Source organism: Metopolophium dirhodum, chromosome 1 (assembly GCF_019925205.1).
Source record: "Metopolophium dirhodum isolate CAU chromosome 1, ASM1992520v1, whole genome shotgun sequence".
NCBI lineage: Eukaryota > Metazoa > Arthropoda > Insecta > Hemiptera > Aphididae > Metopolophium > Metopolophium dirhodum.
Window position 1 is genome coordinate 123,384,145 of NC_083560.1, and position 21,281 is coordinate 123,405,425.

Genomic DNA, 21,281 nt, shown 5'->3' on the forward strand with positions numbered 1-21,281 from the left:
AGTTCGACAAAGTGTTATTATTGTGACCAGTGGCGCCGAACTACATTTTTTTAGGTGTGGCAATGAACAATAACTTATACCCACCTACCCCCATAGAATATTGGAACTAACTCGTGGGGGCAACCTCCCCTTCCCATCTCCCAAATTTTTAATCTAAAAAATATTTTTACAAGTTATAATATTTACTGCATTATGTTTACATTATAACAATATTGCCAATATTTCATATTTTAAAACATTACAATTAGGTTCATCTCCAGAACAAGCCTCCTAAAAATGAAAACCAAGTTATTATCATCTTAAAACAATAATCACAGTCACTGATTTAGTTAAATAAGCTTTTAGCTAGGTACATCATACCATTCAATACCTTTTAATTTGACTGAGCCCAGCATTGCTAATTACACGTAATACAGATTTATTTTTAGTTCCTCATTATAAAAAGAATAGTGGTACCTACCAATTCTTTTATGCATCGAGCTTTAATTTTAGCTAATAAAATTTGTATGTATTTAGATATATTTCTTCTCTCTCGCAACTGTTTTAAAACTTGCTTGGATGTGCTAAGATGGGCAGTCTTATGTACGACAACAGTATTGAGTATAGGGAATTTACGAAATGCAATGATCACAGAGCACACACAAGATCGGACTAAATCATTAAAATTTAAACCGTTATTATAAAATAGAACATGATTGTGGGGTTTACATTTTGAACAGACTATAGAAAGTTTTAATTAGTTTAAGTTATGGTACTTTTGTTTAAAAACATATTTGTATCCCAGAACCTTAACAATATTTTAATATTTATTCCTCCTAATTATTATTACGTTAAATAATGATTCAGCGTTATTAAATGTATGTGTGGTCTGCACCAATGTGGTCGGCATTTTTTTCAATTTATTTCTATCTACCTGTGTATCGAATTAAAGTTGCTATATATTAAGTAAGCTAGCGTTGTATAAACAAATTAACTTTTTTTTAACTTAATAAAAAGTTAACAAAAAGTGTGTATTAACTTTTAATTTGACTGAGTTAACCTATAGTTAAATTAACTTTTAACTTTTTGTTATTGGTGCGTATTAACTTAACTTAACTGAGTCAAAAAAAAATTATTAACTTACCCAGCATTGCTAATTACACGTAATTCAGATTTATTTGTAGTTCCTCATTATAAAACGAATAGTGAACCAATTCTTTGATGCATCGAGCTTTAATTTTAGCTAATACAATTTGTATGTATTTAGATATATTTCTTCTCTCTCGCAATTGTTTTAAAAGAGAATCTATGTTATTATTAACCCCCCCCCCTCCCAATATATACCCCTTATTGTACTATAGATTTTACTTTTTAGGAAAAAAGCTCGTATGTATTTTTAAAAGTATTATTGTGTACGGTATACCTACAAACTTGTAAATTGTAAAACGATTTTATATTATATGCATTTTATCATAATAGACACATATCATAGACTCTTCACTGTTATTTGTTTTACTGGTGAGTATTAGATAACATATTATTTAATGATAATCATATTGATTGTATGTACCTGAATATTTATTAGTAAATACTCGAAAAGCCATTTTATGACAATAATACAAAAAACAAAAACTAATAGTGAACGAGCCTGACATTTGTTTGATAGGCAATTCAACTTACGCGCTTGGATGTGCTAAGATGGGCAGTCTTATATACGACAACAGTATTGAGTATAGGGAATTTACGAAATGCAATGATCACAGAGCACACACAAGATCGGACTAAATCATTAAAATTTAAACCGTTATTATAAAATAGAACATGATTTGTAAAATCAATGCTAAAATTAATACTACGATCTACGGAAGTCTGGTGATACAGTCGTCGGTCTACGATCTACAGTAAGCAAATTGCAAGTTGCAACGATGACCAAGATTACCTGGGCAGGCCTCTCACACAACTCGAGACAATTTCAGGCGAGCTCATTCTGTATCAAACTCTTAGCACTGATATCGATATAGCCATAGAGCGATAGACACCGATTATATAATATATATAATATTAGACAGTGAAACCTCTAAATACTGGACACTCTCGGTCACTGAAATTTTGTCTGCTGTTCAAAGGGTTCAGTGTGAATAGGGTCATGGTATAAATACTAAATAGGTAATAGGCTAATAGCTTAAAATGTATCTAAATATTTTGAAAATGTAATTATTTATATATTATTAGTCAAACTTGTTATGTTATTTCAAAAATGGGAATAATTTGTTTAATGGAATGTAATATGTCTACAGGCTGTTATGTGTTAAGATGTATTGTGTAACACTATAACATTAAGAGGATGTCGTACCCGAATGATTTGTCTCACACGTACAACATGTCAAATTTTCTTTCAACAGTTTCAATAGTGTGCTATTAGTTTTGATATTAGATTATTAGAGTGAATTGACCTATTATAAAATTTAAAGGCAAAGTATTTATCTAGGGCTCCACATGGGCTTTTATTGATATTATTATTTTTAAGTAAGTTTTAACCTTTTTGAAACGAAACATTTTAAAATGATCATAAATAACTTAAATATAGTATCAATAAAAGCCTAAATTGGGCCCTATGTAATAATATTGACTTTACATTTTATAATAGACCTATTCACTCCAATATTAAAAATAACAGTACACTATTAAAACTGGTGAACGAATATTTGCTATGTCGCACATGTGTAAGACGGAGACCACACATGCGGCATATGAAATCCTCTTAAAAAAACACCGATATTAGAAAATTTAACTTGCTGATTTTATTTCTCCGGAAAACTATGAATTATAATATCAATATATGTACAATAAAATTAAATATGTTTATTATGTATTTCCATTACTCATTAGTTATTTAATTTAATTATATACTGTTAATAGTTAAATATTTTTGCAAATTTTACAAGAACTCTGATTTATATAGTTACATAATTGCTACGATTAACTTGGAAATACCATAATTTACATAATTACATGTTACAATTAAATAATTTTAGACTTCAGTTATTTGTAACCATAAATTTAAAGAAAAACGTTTTTAAAAATCTAAACCATTATTGAAATATTGTCTATGTTTGATAAAATATTTGTAATTAGTCTTTAATTTAGAATGGTTATTTACTTTTTACTAGAACCTAAAACTTTGTATAAATATACATTTTGAATAGACTATAGAAAATTTTAATTAGTTTAAGTTATGGTACTTTTGTTTAAAAACATATTTGTATCCCAGAACCTTAACAATATTTTAATATTTATTCCTCCTAATTATTATTACGTTAAATAATGATTCAGCGTTATTAAATGTATGTGTGGTCTGCACCAATGTGGTCGGCATTTTTTTCAATTTATTTCTATCTACCTGTGTATCGAATTAAAGTTGCTATATATTAAGTAAGCTAGCGTTGTATAAACAAATTAACTTTTTTTTAACTTAATAAAAAGTTAACAAAAAGTGTGTATTAACTTTTAATTTGACTGAGTTAACCTATAGTTAAATTAACTTTTAACTTTTTGTTATTGGTGCGTATTAACTTAACTTAACTGAGTCAAAAAAAAATTATTAACTTACCCAGCATTGCTAATTACACGTAATTCAGATTTATTTGTAGTTCCTCATTATAAAACGAATAGTGAACCAATTCTTTGATGCATCGAGCTTTAATTTTAGCTAATACAATTTGTATGTATTTAGATATATTTCTTCTCTCTCGCAATTGTTTTAAAAGAGAATCTATGTTATTATTAACCCCCCCCCCTCCCAATATATACCCCTTATTGTACTATAGATTTTACTTTTTAGGAAAAAAGCTCGTATGTATTTTTAAAAGTATTATTGTGTACGGTATACCTACAAACTTGTAAATTGTAAAACGATTTTATATTATATGCATTTTATCATAATAGACACATATCATAGACTCTTCACTGTTATTTGTTTTACTGGTGAGTATTAGATAACATATTATTTAATGATAATCATATTGATTGTATGTACCTGAATATTTATTAGTAAATACTCGAAAAGCCATTTTATGACAATAATACAAAAAACAAAAACTAATAGTGAACGAGCCTGACATTTGTTTGATAGGCAATTCAACTTACGCGCTTGGATGTGCTAAGATGGGCAGTCTTATATACGACAACAGTATTGAGTATAGGGAATTTACGAAATGCAATGATCACAGAGCACACACAAGATCGGACTAAATCATTAAAATTTAAACCGTTATTATAAAATAGAACATGATTTGTAAAATCAATGCTAAAATTAATACTACGATCTACGGAAGTCTGGTGATACAGTCGTCGGTCTACGATCTACAGTAAGCAAATTGCAAGTTGCAACGATGACCAAGATTACCTGGGCAGGCCTCTCACACAACTCGAGACAATTTCAGGCGAGCTCATTCTGTATCAAACTCTTAGCACTGATATCGATATAGCCATAGAGCGATAGACACCGATTATATAATATATATAATATTAGACAGTGAAACCTCTAAATACTGGACACTCTCGGTCACTGAAATTTTGTCTGCTGTTCAAAGGGTTCAGTGTGAATAGGGTCATGGTATAAATACTAAATAGGTAATAGGCTAATAGCTTAAAATGTATCTAAATATTTTGAAAATGTAATTATTTATATATTATTAGTCAAACTTGTTATGTTATTTCAAAAATGGGAATAATTTGTTTAATGGAATGTAATATGTCTACAGGCTGTTATGTGTTAAGATGTATTGTGTAACACTATAACATTAAGAGGATGTCGTACCCGAATGATTTGTCTCACACGTACAACATGTCAAATTTTCTTTCAACAGTTTCAATAGTGTGCTATTAGTTTTGATATTAGATTATTAGAGTGAATTGACCTATTATAAAATTTAAAGGCAAAGTATTTATCTAGGGCTCCACATGGGCTTTTATTGATATTATTATTTTTAAGTAAGTTTTAACCTTTTTGAAACGAAACATTTTAAAATGATCATAAATAACTTAAATATAGTATCAATAAAAGCCTAAATTGGGCCCTATGTAATAATATTGACTTTACATTTTATAATAGACCTATTCACTCCAATATTAAAAATAACAGTACACTATTAAAACTGGTGAACGAATATTTGCTATGTCGCACATGTGTAAGACGGAGACCACACATGCGGCATATGAAATCCTCTTAAAAAAACACCGATATTAGAAAATTTAACTTGCTGATTTTATTTCTCCGGAAAACTATGAATTATAATATCAATATATGTACAATAAAATTAAATATGTTTATTATGTATTTCCATTACTCATTAGTTATTTAATTTAATTATATACTGTTAATAGTTAAATATTTTTGCAAATTTTACAAGAACTCTGATTTATATAGTTACATAATTGCTACGATTAACTTGGAAATACCATAATTTACATAATTACATGTTACAATTAAATAATTTTAGACTTCAGTTATTTGTAACCATAAATTTAAAGAAAAACGTTTTTAAAAATCTAAACCATTATTGAAATATTGTCTATGTTTGATAAAATATTTGTAATTAGTCTTTAATTTAGAATGGTTATTTACTTTTTACTAGAACCTAAAACTTTGTATAAATATACATTTTGAATAGACTATAGAAAATTTTAATTAGTTTAAGTTATGGTACTTTTGTTTAAAAACATATTTGTATCCCAGAACCTTAACAATATTTTAATATTTATTCCTCCTAATTATTATTACGTTAAATAATGATTCAGCGTTATTAAATGTATGTGTGGTCTGCACCAATGTGGTCGGCATTTTTTTCAATTTATTTCTATCTACCTGTGTATCGAATTAAAGTTGCTATATATTAAGTAAGCTAGCGTTGTATAAACAAATTAACTTTTTTTTAACTTAATAAAAAGTTAACAAAAAGTGTGTATTAACTTTTAATTTGACTGAGTTAACCTATAGTTAAATTAACTTTTAACTTTTTGTTATTGGTGCGTATTAACTTAACTTAACTGAGTCAAAAAAAAATTATTAACTTACCCAGCATTGCTAATTACACGTAATTCAGATTTATTTGTAGTTCCTCATTATAAAACGAATAGTGAACCAATTCTTTGATGCATCGAGCTTTAATTTTAGCTAATACAATTTGTATGTATTTAGATATATTTCTTCTCTCTCGCAACTGTTTTAAAAGAGAATCTATGTTATTATTAACCCCCCCCCCCCTCCCAATATATACCCCTTATTGTACTATAGATTTTACTTTTTAGGAAAAAAGCTCGTATGTATTTTTAAAAGTATTATTGTGTACGGTATACCTACAAAGTTGTAAATTGTAAAACGATTTTATATTATATGCATTTTATCATAATAGACACATATCATAGACTCTTCGCTGTTATTTGTTTTACTGGTGAGTATTAGATAACATATTATTTAATGATAATCATATTGATTGTATGTACCTGAATATTTATTAGTAAATACTCGAAAAGCCATTTTATGACAATAATACAAAAAACAAAAACTAATAGTGAACGAGCCTGACATTTGTTTGATAGGCAATTCAACTTACGCGCTTGGATGTGCTAAGATGGGCAGTCTTATATACGACAACAGTATTGAGTATAGGGAATTTACGAAATGCAATGATCACAGAGCACACACAAGATCGGACTAAATCATTAAAATTTAAACCGTTATTATAAAATAGAACATGATTTGTAAAATCAATGCTAAAATTAATACTACGATCTACGGAAGTCTGGTGATACAGTCGTCGGTCTACGATCTACAGTAAGCAAATTGCAAGTTGCAACGATGACCAAGATTACCTGGGCAGGCCTCTCACACAACTCGAGACAATTTCAGGCGAGCTCATTCTGTATCAAACTCTTAGCACTGATATCGATATAGCCATAGAGCGATAGACACCGATTATATAATATATATAATATTAGACAGTGAAACCTCTAAATACTGGACACTCTCGGTCACTGAAATTTTGTCTGCTGTTCAAAGGGTTCAGTGTGAATAGGGTCATGGTATAAATACTAAATAGGTAATAGGCTAATAGCTTAAAATGTATCTAAATATTTTGAAAATGTAATTATTTATATATTATTAGTCAAACTTGTTATGTTATTTCAAAAATGGGAATAATTTGTTTAATGGAATGTAATATGTCTACAGGCTGTTATGTGTTAAGATGTATTGTGTAACACTATAACATTAAGAGGATGTCGTACCCGAATGATTTGTCTCACACGTACAACATGTCAAATTTTCTTTCAACAGTTTCAATAGTGTGCTATTAGTTTTGATATTAGATTATTAGAGTGAATTGACCTATTATAAAATTTAAAGGCAAAGTATTTATCTAGGGCTCCACATGGGCTTTTATTGATATTATTATTTTTAAGTAAGTTTTAACCTTTTTGAAACGAAACATTTTAAAATGATCATAAATAACTTAAATATAGTATCAATAAAAGCCTAAATTGGGCCCTATGTAATAATATTGACTTTACATTTTATAATAGACCTATTCACTCCAATATTAAAAATAACAGTACACTATTAAAACTGGTGAACGAATATTTGCTATGTCGCACATGTGTAAGACGGAGACCACACATGCGGCATATGAAATCCTCTTAAAAAAACACCGATATTAGAAAATTTAACTTGCTGATTTTATTTCTCCGGAAAACTATGAATTATAATATCAATATATGTACAATAAAATTAAATATGTTTATTATGTATTTCCATTACTCATTAGTTATTTAATTTAATTATATACTGTTAATAGTTAAATATTTTTGCAAATTTTACAAGAACTCTGATTTATATAGTTACATAATTGCTACGATTAACTTGGAAATACCATAATTTACATAATTACATGTTACAATTAAATAATTTTAGACTTCAGTTATTTGTAACCATAAATTTAAAGAAAAACGTTTTTAAAAATCTAAACCATTATTGAAATATTGTCTATGTTTGATAAAATATTTGTAATTAGTCTTTAATTTAGAATGGTTATTTACTTTTTACTAGAACCTAAAACTTTGTATAAATATACATTTTGAATAGACTATAGAAAATTTTAATTAGTTTAAGTTATGGTACTTTTGTTTAAAAACATATTTGTATCCCAGAACCTTAACAATATTTTAATATTTATTCCTCCTAATTATTATTACGTTAAATAATGATTCAGCGTTATTAAATGTATGTGTGGTCTGCACCAATGTGGTCGGCATTTTTTTCAATTTATTTCTATCTACCTGTGTATCGAATTAAAGTTGCTATATATTAAGTAAGCTAGCGTTGTATAAACAAATTAACTTTTTTTTAACTTAATAAAAAGTTAACAAAAAGTGTGTATTAACTTTTAATTTGACTGAGTTAACCTATAGTTAAATTAACTTTTAACTTTTTGTTATTGGTGCGTATTAACTTAACTTAACTGAGTCAAAAAAAAATTATTAACTTACCCAGCATTGCTAATTACACGTAATTCAGATTTATTTGTAGTTCCTCATTATAAAACGAATAGTGAACCAATTCTTTGATGCATCGAGCTTTAATTTTAGCTAATACAATTTGTATGTATTTAGATATATTTCTTCTCTCTCGCAATTGTTTTAAAAGAGAATCTATGTTATTATTAACCCCCCCCCCCTCCCAATATATACCCCTTATTGTACTATAGATTTTACTTTTTAGGAAAAAAGCTCGTATGTATTTTTAAAAGTATTATTGTGTACGGTATACCTACAAACTTGTAAATTGTAAAACGATTTTATATTATATGCATTTTATCATAATAGACACATATCATAGACTCTTCACTGTTATTTGTTTTACTGGTGAGTATTAGATAACATATTATTTAATGATAATCATATTGATTGTATGTACCTGAATATTTATTAGTAAATACTCGAAAAGCCATTTTATGACAATAATACAAAAAACAAAAACTAATAGTGAACGAGCCTGACATTTGTTTGATAGGCAATTCAACTTACGCGCTTGGATGTGCTAAGATGGGCAGTCTTATATACGACAACAGTATTGAGTATAGGGAATTTACGAAATGCAATGATCACAGAGCACACACAAGATCGGACTAAATCATTAAAATTTAAACCGTTATTATAAAATAGAACATGATTTGTAAAATCAATGCTAAAATTAATACTACGATCTACGGAAGTCTGGTGATACAGTCGTCGGTCTACGATCTACAGTAAGCAAATTGCAAGTTGCAACGATGACCAAGATTACCTGGGCAGGCCTCTCACACAACTCGAGACAATTTCAGGCGAGCTCATTCTGTATCAAACTCTTAGCACTGATATCGATATAGCCATAGAGCGATAGACACCGATTATATAATATATATAATATTAGACAGTGAAACCTCTAAATACTGGACACTCTCGATTTTTTCATGAAGGATATACAGATGTAAATGCATTAATAGCTGCTAATTCCAAATCTAACACTATATTTAAATTTGTCGAATTGCGTGTAACAATGTATTGAAACAGGAAAAAGATCTAAAATTAAAATATAAATATTTATACATTTTTTTTAAAAATTAATTTTTATTAATTAATCACGAAATATTACTTAGTATATGCTTCTTCGGTCATACGTGTCATTAATATAAACGCACCCGCCACTAGAGAAATGTTTCTTATTTCTGCATGTATGCTGTACAAATTAGTACAATTGCTTAAAAATAAGTGGTGTTGTTTTAAAAGTACCATCTGCATGCCATCGCGTTGACATAGATAGTGCACTTACTTTTCCGTTATGTGACTTATCGATAATGTAGCAAAAATTACTTTCGTCCACCAATTTTGGTTTCGACATAATCGTTAATGTACTCATAGTTAATAAAAAATAACACAGTAATAAAATAACAAAATAACATAGTATTTAAATATGGGACGTGGACCGTTTGATTTCAACTTGATCACCAACACATTGTAACTTTAAAAACACATTCCAATCGGTTATTACAGTTTGACTGATAGACGATAGTGTTATCGTTATGAAATTATCGGACAAATAACAACAATCGAAAATACAATTAAAAATTAAGCCCGTGAACATGCAATCCCCACCGATAACTTATTTTTATTTTTATTTTAATTTTTTTTTATTAAAATAGAAAATGTACAAAGTTGTGTAGCAAATATGTACAATAAGCAAATAGGAAAAGTGATGGAGAATAGTTGTTGGTTAGGAATTTATTGACGTATTTACAAACAAACTCTGTGTTACGTATATTTAAATATTTGTGTTTAATGTAATTTCGCCGATACATCCATTCGCCGATGCATCCATTCGCTAATATACCCATTCATCGAAAAAGTTTCACCGTAATCTCTTTCGCCGAGATGTTCTAAAACCTGTTATGACACATATTTAAATAATTGTTATACTATAGCGATCCCGCGTACAGGTACTAATTTAAGGGGGTTTTATCAATTCCTCCGTTTTAATATCAATTCCGCCGGCTATCGATTCCGCCGAGCTTTTTTATTTATTGATTCCGCCGGCTATCGATTTCGCCGAACTTTTTTATTTATTGATTCTGCCGGCTATCAATTTTGCCGGAAATTTGTTTATGTTGATTCCGCTGACTGTATATTTTTTAATCAATAGTTTATCAATTTTTTTAAGTTTAATCAATAGTTAATTAATTAAAACCTAACTATAATTTATTTTAAGTTTAAATACTTTTCAAAAAAACATTTAAAAAAATAATTCAAACATTTTTGTAAGTAAAATGTATTAAAATAGTAAAATAATGTTATACAATTTATTTAGTTAACGGAAAAAAAAAAAATATTGTAGTACAAATAAAATAAATAATAGTAAATAATAATATATGAATAATACAGCAAAAATTATTTAGAAAAAATAAAATAAATAATAGTAATAATAATATATGAATAATACAGCAAAAATTATTTAGAAAAAATAAAATAAATAATAGTAATAATAGTTAAAATGTAATAATAATATTAATTGATTTATTTTTCAGAATAGTGCTTAGATGCCAGTTTTATATATTTAAATCTATCAATTTTTTTATTTAAATAGTCTTCAAAAATTGTTTCTATATATATTTTTTTTTTTTTCATACATTTTATTTTTACTTATTTTAGTATTATCGAGCCCTCTTATTATTATATATGTATCAGTTTGAATTTTTAAATTTAATACATGCGAAAACAAAAATATATTAGGATGTGCTTTATTGAATTGGGTATTAAGTTTCGAATGAAACGATTCGCAACTGTTTGTTGTTCGTTCGGAAGAAATTGAAGAAGAAGCCCACATTTTCGGATTAAATTTTGATGTTTCATCAATATAATTATCACATATATAATCGCAGAATTTTTTTAACCTTGGGTCATCAGGAACGACTGACATAAAATCTTCAATAAAGCTTTCACTTACTTCTTCTGCATTTAATAATGGCAAACCGAATATCCATTTCAACCACTGTCCAATTACGCTGTTGGAATTCTTGTATTCAATTGATAAACCTATAATATAGTTAATGTATATAATATATAATATATATGTAAAAAAAAAATAAAAAAATAATATAAGTAATTACCAAAGTTTTGTATATGTCGCCACCAACTTTGAGTCAGATGAAATCTGCATCCAATTATTTTAATTTGAGGCCATACAAATTTTGCTCCTACATGTATACCTTCTTCAAAGTCAGCAATAAGTGTTGTTGGATTGAAATGTAAATTTTTTGATGAGCATTTTTCTACAACACATCTAAATGCGCTAGCATAGGTATTTGCACTTTTGTCCGGCAGTAAAAAGAACGATAATGGAACATAATGTCCATTTTTAAAAATATGGATAGTAAATAGTTGGTAAAAATATTTAGGGCAACTATAAAATGTACCATCTACAAATATTTTATCACACGAACAAAGTAATTTCAAATTTGAAATTGTAGAGTAAAATAAAATATTATTTGTAGAGTCTACTTCGAGTAAAAAATCTTCATTTTCTATTGTTGTAATCTTCCGATTTTTCATTACTTCGATGACTTCATAAATGGTTTTTGGTAGGGGTAAGAGGTAAGATGACGAGATGTTGTAAATAATTAAGAATAAATTTGATTTATAGCTTAAAATATTTTTTTCTAAATGTTCAAGTGTTAAACTTTAATACTCTTAAGGTATTAGAATATTTCAATTGATAAAATAATTAAGTGTCCAGAAAATGTATGATCACACATATAATATTTTCTTAGTCCTTCATTCGATTGATCAAAATTATTCTAAGTTTAGATTATAATATGCTACTGATGTGAAGGTTTTCGTACTGCCTCTGTTAATTCACATCTGAATATGGTCTAATCGGGTCTCTCCTAAATAGGCCATCTCTCTACTTCTCCTCTCCTAACAATAAGAGTATTTTTTCAAGGGCTTGAAACAGTTTTCAAAACCGATTTCAGAAACTGGTATAAACCGTTTTAAAACCGAATCCGAAATCGTAATCAAAAACGAAACTGAAAAAAATTGGATACCAGTATTAAATTCAAAATCGAAACCGTAAAAAATTGGAAACCGAAATCTGAAAAAATTGGAAATCGTTACTTTTTTTTTAATTGACGTGTTTTTAAATACGTAAATTCCATTAATACGCATAATTAATACACATAATAAAATTGAGATCATGATTAAAATGTTGATAACCATTTCATTATTCACAAAAGAAAATTGGAAACCGGTATACAAAACCGAAACTGAAACGGAAATTTCTTAATACCGGTATTGCTAAGTTGAAACCGAAAAATTTAGAAACCGGTATTCGAAACCGAAACTGAAACCGAAATTTCTTAATACCGGTATTGCTAAGTTGAAACCGAAATCGTAAAATTTCAAAACCGATATACAAAGTCGAAACCGAAACTGAAATTATTTCAATCGGTTTCAAGCCCTGGTTTTTTCCATTATTTCAATGTATGACACACTTTTGTATAGCAGTGCGAGAGTGAGTATCATGTAGCTGCGTTATCAATAATGTAATTTGTAGTTTTTAATAATGTTATCATAATATCTATATTAATGTATTATTACTTAAGGTAATTAGTACCTAATATATTATTATGATATCCTGTTCTATAATACAGAACCGCAATTGATACACAGTTTTTACAAGATTAATTTTTTTTTCAATTCGCAATATAGGTATGTAGGTTCTTAATAATTCGAAACTGTAACGCGTTATTCTATAGAAATTACTTATCAAAAGTAATTTCCATTACATTTTCGTTACTTGGAAATAATTCTAATGAAATTACGTAACGCATTACAATCAAAGTAACGCCGTTACAGTAACGCGTTACTTTCGTTACGTTACTACCCATCACTGACCGAAAGTAAAGTTTCAATGACAGTTGAAGCGTTGGAAAGCGACCTTTTTCCGCCCAGCTGTTGATAAAGTGAGAATACCCATAGTACCGGGCGGTAAAGTGGAAATCCCCAAAAGTGCTGGGCACGCATAACACACGTATCCCCTGCACAACCAGACACTGAAATCTATACCACGATCCTTACAAAATTTTAGTTTAAATTATTATTAGATTATATTTTAGGTTTATTAGTTGTAGAAAAAATTGTCATATCATTATTGATATTATAGCATGTTATATTTAGTATTAGATGTTGGATGTTGTCAGCGTGACCGTTCCACGTTACTATTATTGGTGGACTATTTTTATAGTTACAATATATTTGAAATGTAAATTACTATATTTGGTAATAAAACTCATTTAATTTTTTAAGTATGGCAGTCTCTTTGGCCCCTTTATTTTTTAAATTTTTTAGTTGTTTCTAATAATGATATTGATGTAATTTTTAGATGATTGTACTACCTATTTATATGGACAACTTAAGTGAAATTATGAGACAAGTTAAAATCTCAAATCATTAGTTGTTCATACTATAACCATAAAATTCAAAAAATATATAAAAACAGTTTTATTTTATAGACATTTAAAGTTGGAATTTATACGAAATTAAATAATATGTAAACGAAAATAATTGATTTTAGTTGTTCTGTTGAAGGCACCTACCAGCTAATTAAATAATATAATTATTAGGGATTTGAAACTTTTGACGTATAAATGATAATATTGTTTTTATACACAATGGTTTTTTTAAAACTTTTAGATTATTAATTGTATGTTATTTATACCTATGTAATAGGTAATACCGCTAAAGTAGATCATAGACTTACAAAAATTATAATTTTACCGTGTTCAAGGACCCTGGAATTCAAGAAAAAGCTTGCTAAACAAAGTTTTCTTGATTTTGGGTTATAATTAAATGAGAACAGTAATATACTTAAAACAGAAAGTTGTTATTAACACCCATTACAGACATAATTATAAATTATTATAAAGTGTGTTGGTTAATTTTATATTTTTATTTGTCTTGTAACTTTTATATAGTAACTACTTGGCTACTTATTGTTCTAAACTACATACGGTAAATATGAAGACAACACTTTTTAATAAGTTTAAAGTACAAATTACAAGCCTCTCTTTTTTTCCCCAATATATTCTAACATATCTTCTGGGGAATCTGAATATTCTGATTGAACAACAACTCCAGTACAAAGGTAAGTGTTAAGATCAAGATCGGTCATATCTTTCACTGCATCTCTTGTACATTGTTCCATGTCAAAAAGTTCTTCTGCTCTAAATGGTTGAGGTACTCTACCATTCATATTGTTTAAATGTTCCGTCAAAGCTATGTATACTTTGCCTGGTTTATCATTTGAAAAATGAATATCTTCCTGGATATTTTTTTGAAGTTCACAAAAGAAGAATTGCTCCTGTTGTATCTGTGAATGTTATCCATGATATATTTTGTGCATCAGTAATAGATTCTGGTATAGGTACAATTGTTGTTAGCTTGTAATATAGCCAGGGCCTTGCACCCGATTTAACCCGAACCCCTAACACCCCTAAACACCTTTAAAAAATCAAACACCCGAAACCCGTATAACCCGAATGATTCTGTTTTCAAAACACCCGTGTTAACCAAAACCCGAATAAATATTCGGGTTAACCCGAAATCCCGAATAATTTTTTTTCTCATTCTTCATGCGACATATCATTTCGTATGTATTTCTTGTGGTGAGTTCGATTTTGTAGAGTTAAATAATCAATAATAATAATAACAGGAACAATCTAACAAACAATCATAGGTAATTTCTTGAAAATAAAATCCATTAAAATGTTTAATAATTTAATTGATTCTGATTAAAATATTAAGTATTTAATTATTTCTCATACCCATTATATGATATAATTTATTACTTTATTACTTTATTAGTAAAATAAATCCAAATATAGCCAATAGCAATATAAAATAGACGTGGTCTCAACAAAACTGAAAGTATTGACAGCCGTGACCAAAATACCAAACACTAATAACTATAATAATAACTTGTGTTATTTCATTATTTGCGACGAACTTCCAAAGCGGAATTACCTATGTCCTATAATATCTAATTTAGTAACTCGAATATCGGAATACGCGGCTATATTTATTATTTACCAGTTTTTCGGTAATCACGAAATCATAATTTATATTTTATTTTATTTGTCTATGGCTCAACAGTCAGCGCCCCGCCTATGGCCATCTATTTTAAACATTTTAATATTTTATTATTTATTATATCCATCGACTTGGCATGGGGGAAATTGTACATTTTTAATTTGTATCACATTCGGTCTACGAGTCTACGACGCGCCTCTCACTATACGTACCTACTCAATTTTCAATTTTATTATTATTTCATCGTACAATTTGTGAATACCTATATATTTTTTATATTACCTTTTAGTTATAGTATAATAATATTATTCATAATATTTATAAAGATTATTTTTTTTAATTTTTAAGTCATCACAAAATAATTAATACCTATTCTGTTATATAATAGGTAGGTACGTAAAATTATGCAAAATTAAAATATCAATCTGTTGTAACTGTTGATTTTGCAAAATATACCTATTCATTATGTTTTTGTATTTACTTTTAAATGGGATTAGGCTCTAGCAAGTTAACTATTTTTTGACCACAGAAAGCCTTGTAAACATTTTGTTTTTTGTTTGCTTATCAAATAAAATTTTTCTGAATATTTTTAATAAGTACCTACAATTTTTTTTTTAAATATGCTAGTATGTTATTTAATTCCAGTACCTATTTAGATTTTAGACATGTTATATAGTAAAAAAAAAATGAGTTACGTGGACTCTAATGCCTATAATAAAACTAATAGGTAGTTAAATAATTTCTTATAGTTCATAGAAAAAGGTAACTACTGTACATTAATTAACCTAGTTTAGTTAAAAACAAACGTTGCGAATTTGGGTAAAACATTTATATTTTATTATAAATAACATAAACATGAACACTTTCTGTTTTTTTTTTTGTGGGGGGGGGGGGGTCATCAAAAGTTCTGTTTTATCCAGATTTCTCAGCACCCATATTAACAAATATTAACCCGAATAATAACGGTTTTGAAAACCCAAATGTTTGTTTGAATTTTTTATTCGGGTGTTTGAACACCCAAATACATCCAGCACCCGAAACCCGAAACCCGAATCATTTATTCGGGTGCAAGGCCCTGAATATAGCAGTAGCTGCACTGTTTTGTGAAATAAATTGCTCATTTCTCGTTGAAAGTTGATTATAATATTTTAAATTTCGGTATATTCTTTGGAATTTAGCATAGATAACACAGATAAGGTATGGTTATCTTCATCAGAACTCTCTTCTATAAATTGTTGGTACTTTTTCTTGTTGGCCAATCTATCAACTTCAGTTGAGGAACTTTCAAACAGTTGATAATCAACTTTCTGAACGTTTTCTGTAAAATATTAGGTAATTTTTCACGGATTGAATTTAATTTTTGTATTTCTATAATGGTGGAATGATTTAAATTTGATGGAATAATTGCAATATCTAAAATTGAACTAGGCTCGTAGCCGTGTTCTAAATAAAATGGAGTATATCCCGTTGAATGGTGTTAGCTGTGTTATAATCATGCGATACAATAGGTAAAACATCAGTCTACTTTTCACCTTCTGCAACGTATGATGCTATCATATCTATTATCACCTGATTTTCTCTTTCTACTTGTCCCTGACTCGTTGGTATAAGCTATTCCCTCCTTCTATTGGATTCCTAATGCTAGTAATAATTGTGAAATTGCTTTTGCCGTAAAACGCGTTTTTAATTTTTAAATTAACGCTAATAGGTTCTACCAGTGATATTATATGCTGTGATGGCGTAAATATAGAAATTGTTATGTCGATTTCTGTGTCACAAAAAACTTATTTATCATATTTAAAATAATTAACTAGTTTAATGTTTCCGAGTTAAAAGTGATTTTTGGTATTAATATTTTATTAATGTTAAGTGTACTGCAAAATATTTTTAATAACTTTAACATGGTGAATAATTACTTGTATGCCAATTTTTCAAAAATGTTGAATTTGTGATTAAATAGATTATAAACTGACTATTATAATTTAAATAATTGATTTGACCAATTTTTTTGTGTTATGCTTTTAATTCGTCTACATAGTCATATTTATTTTTGAATTTAAGGCAATCCCATTGTTCATTTCAAAATCTTGTGAAACACAATGCACTAAGTGAAAGGTTTCATCAAAATAGTCGCTAAACAAGTCTTGATTGACTTGTTGAATAGCAAAGTCAAATATAACTGGTTATTATTATGCATAAAATCATTGTAATAAATAAAATTGTATAATTTGTCAGTATTATTTACATTTACCATATTTAAATCTAATTCGGTATCATATTTAATTTGTGCCGATTCATCAAAACCTGTTGGGTGTCTTGATAGAAAATCCGCTGCCTTGTTAAAAATACCTTGTTTATATATTGTGTTAAATTCACATCCTATTAGTTTCGTCTTATGCAATTTTATACATGTGAATCTGATTTTAATTTTTGAAGTCTTACTAAATGTTGGTGGTCTGTCCAAACTGTAAATTGTTTACAATACAGGTATTGACTAAAATGAGTTCAACCAAAAAACAAAGCCGATGTCACAAGTTCTAACGCTAAATATTTTTTTTGTGCTGGTAACCATTTTTTTGCACCAAAAGACACTGGATGAATATTACCGTCGTCATCCCCCCGCTGGAATCGAACAACAGTGCACTATACAGTGTGTCCCAAAAGTCCCGTATCACCCTTAATATCTCCATGTAAAATCACTATATTTAAACGCGGTTTTTTTTACAGTACTAAGTATGAAAATTCTGATTGAATGGCATAAAATTCATTTATTTTTTTCTTTAAATTCAAAAATTTTCAAAAAAATTTTTTACGCATTTAAGAATTTAGAATTTTTAAGATAGCCATTTTGTTGAGCATATTTTTTAAAACAGTTCAAAAAAAAAAAATACTAAAATTAAATAAAAATTAACCAAGTTAGAGCAAGTTATGTTTTTGAATAATTGTAGTAAAAAAATAAATATTATTATTTCACATTTCAATAATGAATATCTAATTTCATATCTAATAATAATATTTATTTTTTTACTACAATTATTCAAAAACATAACTTGCTCTAACTTGGTTAATTTTTATTTAATTTTAGTATTTTTTTTTTTGAACTGTTTTAAAAAATATGCTCAACAAAATGGCTATCTTAAAAATTTTAAATTCTTAAATGCGTAAAAAATTTTTTTGAAAATTTTTGAATTTAAAGAAAAAAATAAATGAATTGTATGCCATTCAATCAGAATTTTCATACTTAGTACTGTAAAAAAAACCGCGTTTAAATATAGTGATTTTACATGGAGATATTAAGGGTGATACGGGACTTTTGGGACATACTGTATAATGAAAAGATCTAAATCTGTTACGGAAAGCCAATGAGCAAAAAAAAAAAATTGTAGCGCCATCTCCTAGTATCTATCTTTTTCACCAACTTCCTACACTGTTCTATTACTATAATATACAGTCACTAAATTTTAGTTAGGTACTCAATTTTGTCGCCACGATTGCCATGATCGCTCGTTAACTTTCCATAAAAGATCTTGATCAAATGATAAAGGTTCATTTCCAAGGTTGGGCATTAACGAGTCAAAAAGTTAATTTTATTTTAACTTTTTAACTTAACTAGTTACTTTTGGCTTTTCATTAACTTAACTGTTAACTTACTAAATTTATTTTTTAATTAACGTGAAGTTAACGAGTTAATATTTCATTTTAAAAAGTAAGTTAAGTTAATTTATTTAATTTTTAATTTTATTATATTTTACTATTGCAGTCTATTTCGTTTTCATGTCAAAAAATATCTACCGTAAATTGTTTAAAGTTAAAAGTTTATATCATTTGAATCTAACTTATATGGAAATCTAATCTCTTTCTTATCTCTTTCTTCTAAAACTATAAAGCAGAGACCCGTGGGCACTCCTTTGGCTATTTTTTGTACTAGCGTAAGAGACGGCCAATGAAAAAATTCGATGGGCGGTCCCCCAGGTCTCTGCTTTGTAATATTATAATATTATAAATATCAGAAAAAAAGGTATTTTTACGAAGAACTTTGTATTTATATTTAAAGATAAAACTAATATATTTTATTGATAAATATAAAAAAAATAAAAATAAAATATTATTATAATATTAAAATATTAATATATTAATTTATTTATTAATCTATTAATATAAATAATTTAGTTTATGTATGAAGATATCAATTTCTTCAGATTTTTCATCTTTACCCACTTTGAGGACTTCCTGCGTCCTCGCTCGAACCTTATTTGCGTTCCCCGCTAAATTTACAGGTCGCGCGCGGCCGTACTTTGTTCCCGGCGGGCCCGCCGCGGCGGAGATAACGTGCAAACCTAGTGCCGCCGTCGCGCGTGTTTATCGATAATTTTTGTTGAAATATACAATTAATATTAGTATTCAAACCATGTAAACACACGTGCGTGTACAATGTCGTTTTCTAATAGATACTTATGCAGCTACGATATAGCTGTGTAACACCTTTACTATCGCTTTCTATATTATATACGGATACGGGATGGCCTCGATTGTTCATATAAATAGGGCCTTTGATGTATGTAATAATCACTTGCACAGACGCTGTCATACCGAGTGTACGTGGTGTGTGTGTATAGTCACAGTTTAATTGTCCAGTTGTACGTTATTATATATTATACTTATACATAATCATATTGTCGTGTTATTACTTATTATATTAATGCTAACATCATTAGTCCGTCAAGCTCCACTTTCAACAATTTTTAAGAAAAGTCTAGTCTTACTATATACAGGCATAAATGTTTTTTTTTTTGATTTAATAAACGGCGTTATTATTATATTATTATATTTGACTGCCTTTTGTCCTTTTGCCTATGTATATATTATAATAAATAATAAATGTATAAATATTAATTATATAATAAAATATCCTAGCTCGAGTCGAGTCGAATATACTATAGGTATGTTTAATCATGAGCATAAAATCAAATTAATAACTAACCAACCTACATATTGTATACTATATGACTTAATGAGGATCTATTTATTTATTAATATATATTATATAGTAACTGTAGCAATATTTGTGTTAACCTAACCTACATAATGTTATTTTGAATAACAATATTGCAACAGCAGAAAACTTTTTTTGAGAAAATAAAAAGATATAAGTATATAGATTTTGCGTGTTCATTTAGTTCATTTACCTATCAGGTATATTAAGTGGAAGTAAATTATAAGCTTTTATACTCATCGCGATTGAAAAAGATGTTCTATACAGTATACGAAATAGGTAACGATTATATTATTAAAATACTTAACTAACTTAATTCTAAAAGCACATTATTAAATATTATTGAATAAGTAAGCTTTCTTATTAAATAAAAAAATCGTAACATTAGAGATATTATTCGCTTTTATTGTGTTATACATAGGTACTTAGACTATTATAAATGCGTAATGCGTATAAACATAAACTGTTCAAGAATAAATATAAATTTGATATCGATGTATATATATTAATAATAACGTTTTATTAAGTATAGTTCTATAAAGTTTGATTAAGTTTCATAAATTGCATGTCTCACAAAATGTGTTAAAAAAATTGTAGTTATATTAAAATAGTAATACTTATAACATAATAATAT

At 27.8% G+C, this 21,281-nt stretch overlaps 1 pseudogene; it reads right to left on the reverse strand.

Moving 5' to 3' along the window:
• Positions 1 to 14,620: 14,620 nt before the first annotated feature.
• On the reverse strand, positions 14,621 to 14,952 carry LOC132933891 (uncharacterized; annotated as a pseudogene).
• Between the last annotated feature and the right edge of the window lie 6,329 nt (positions 14,953 to 21,281).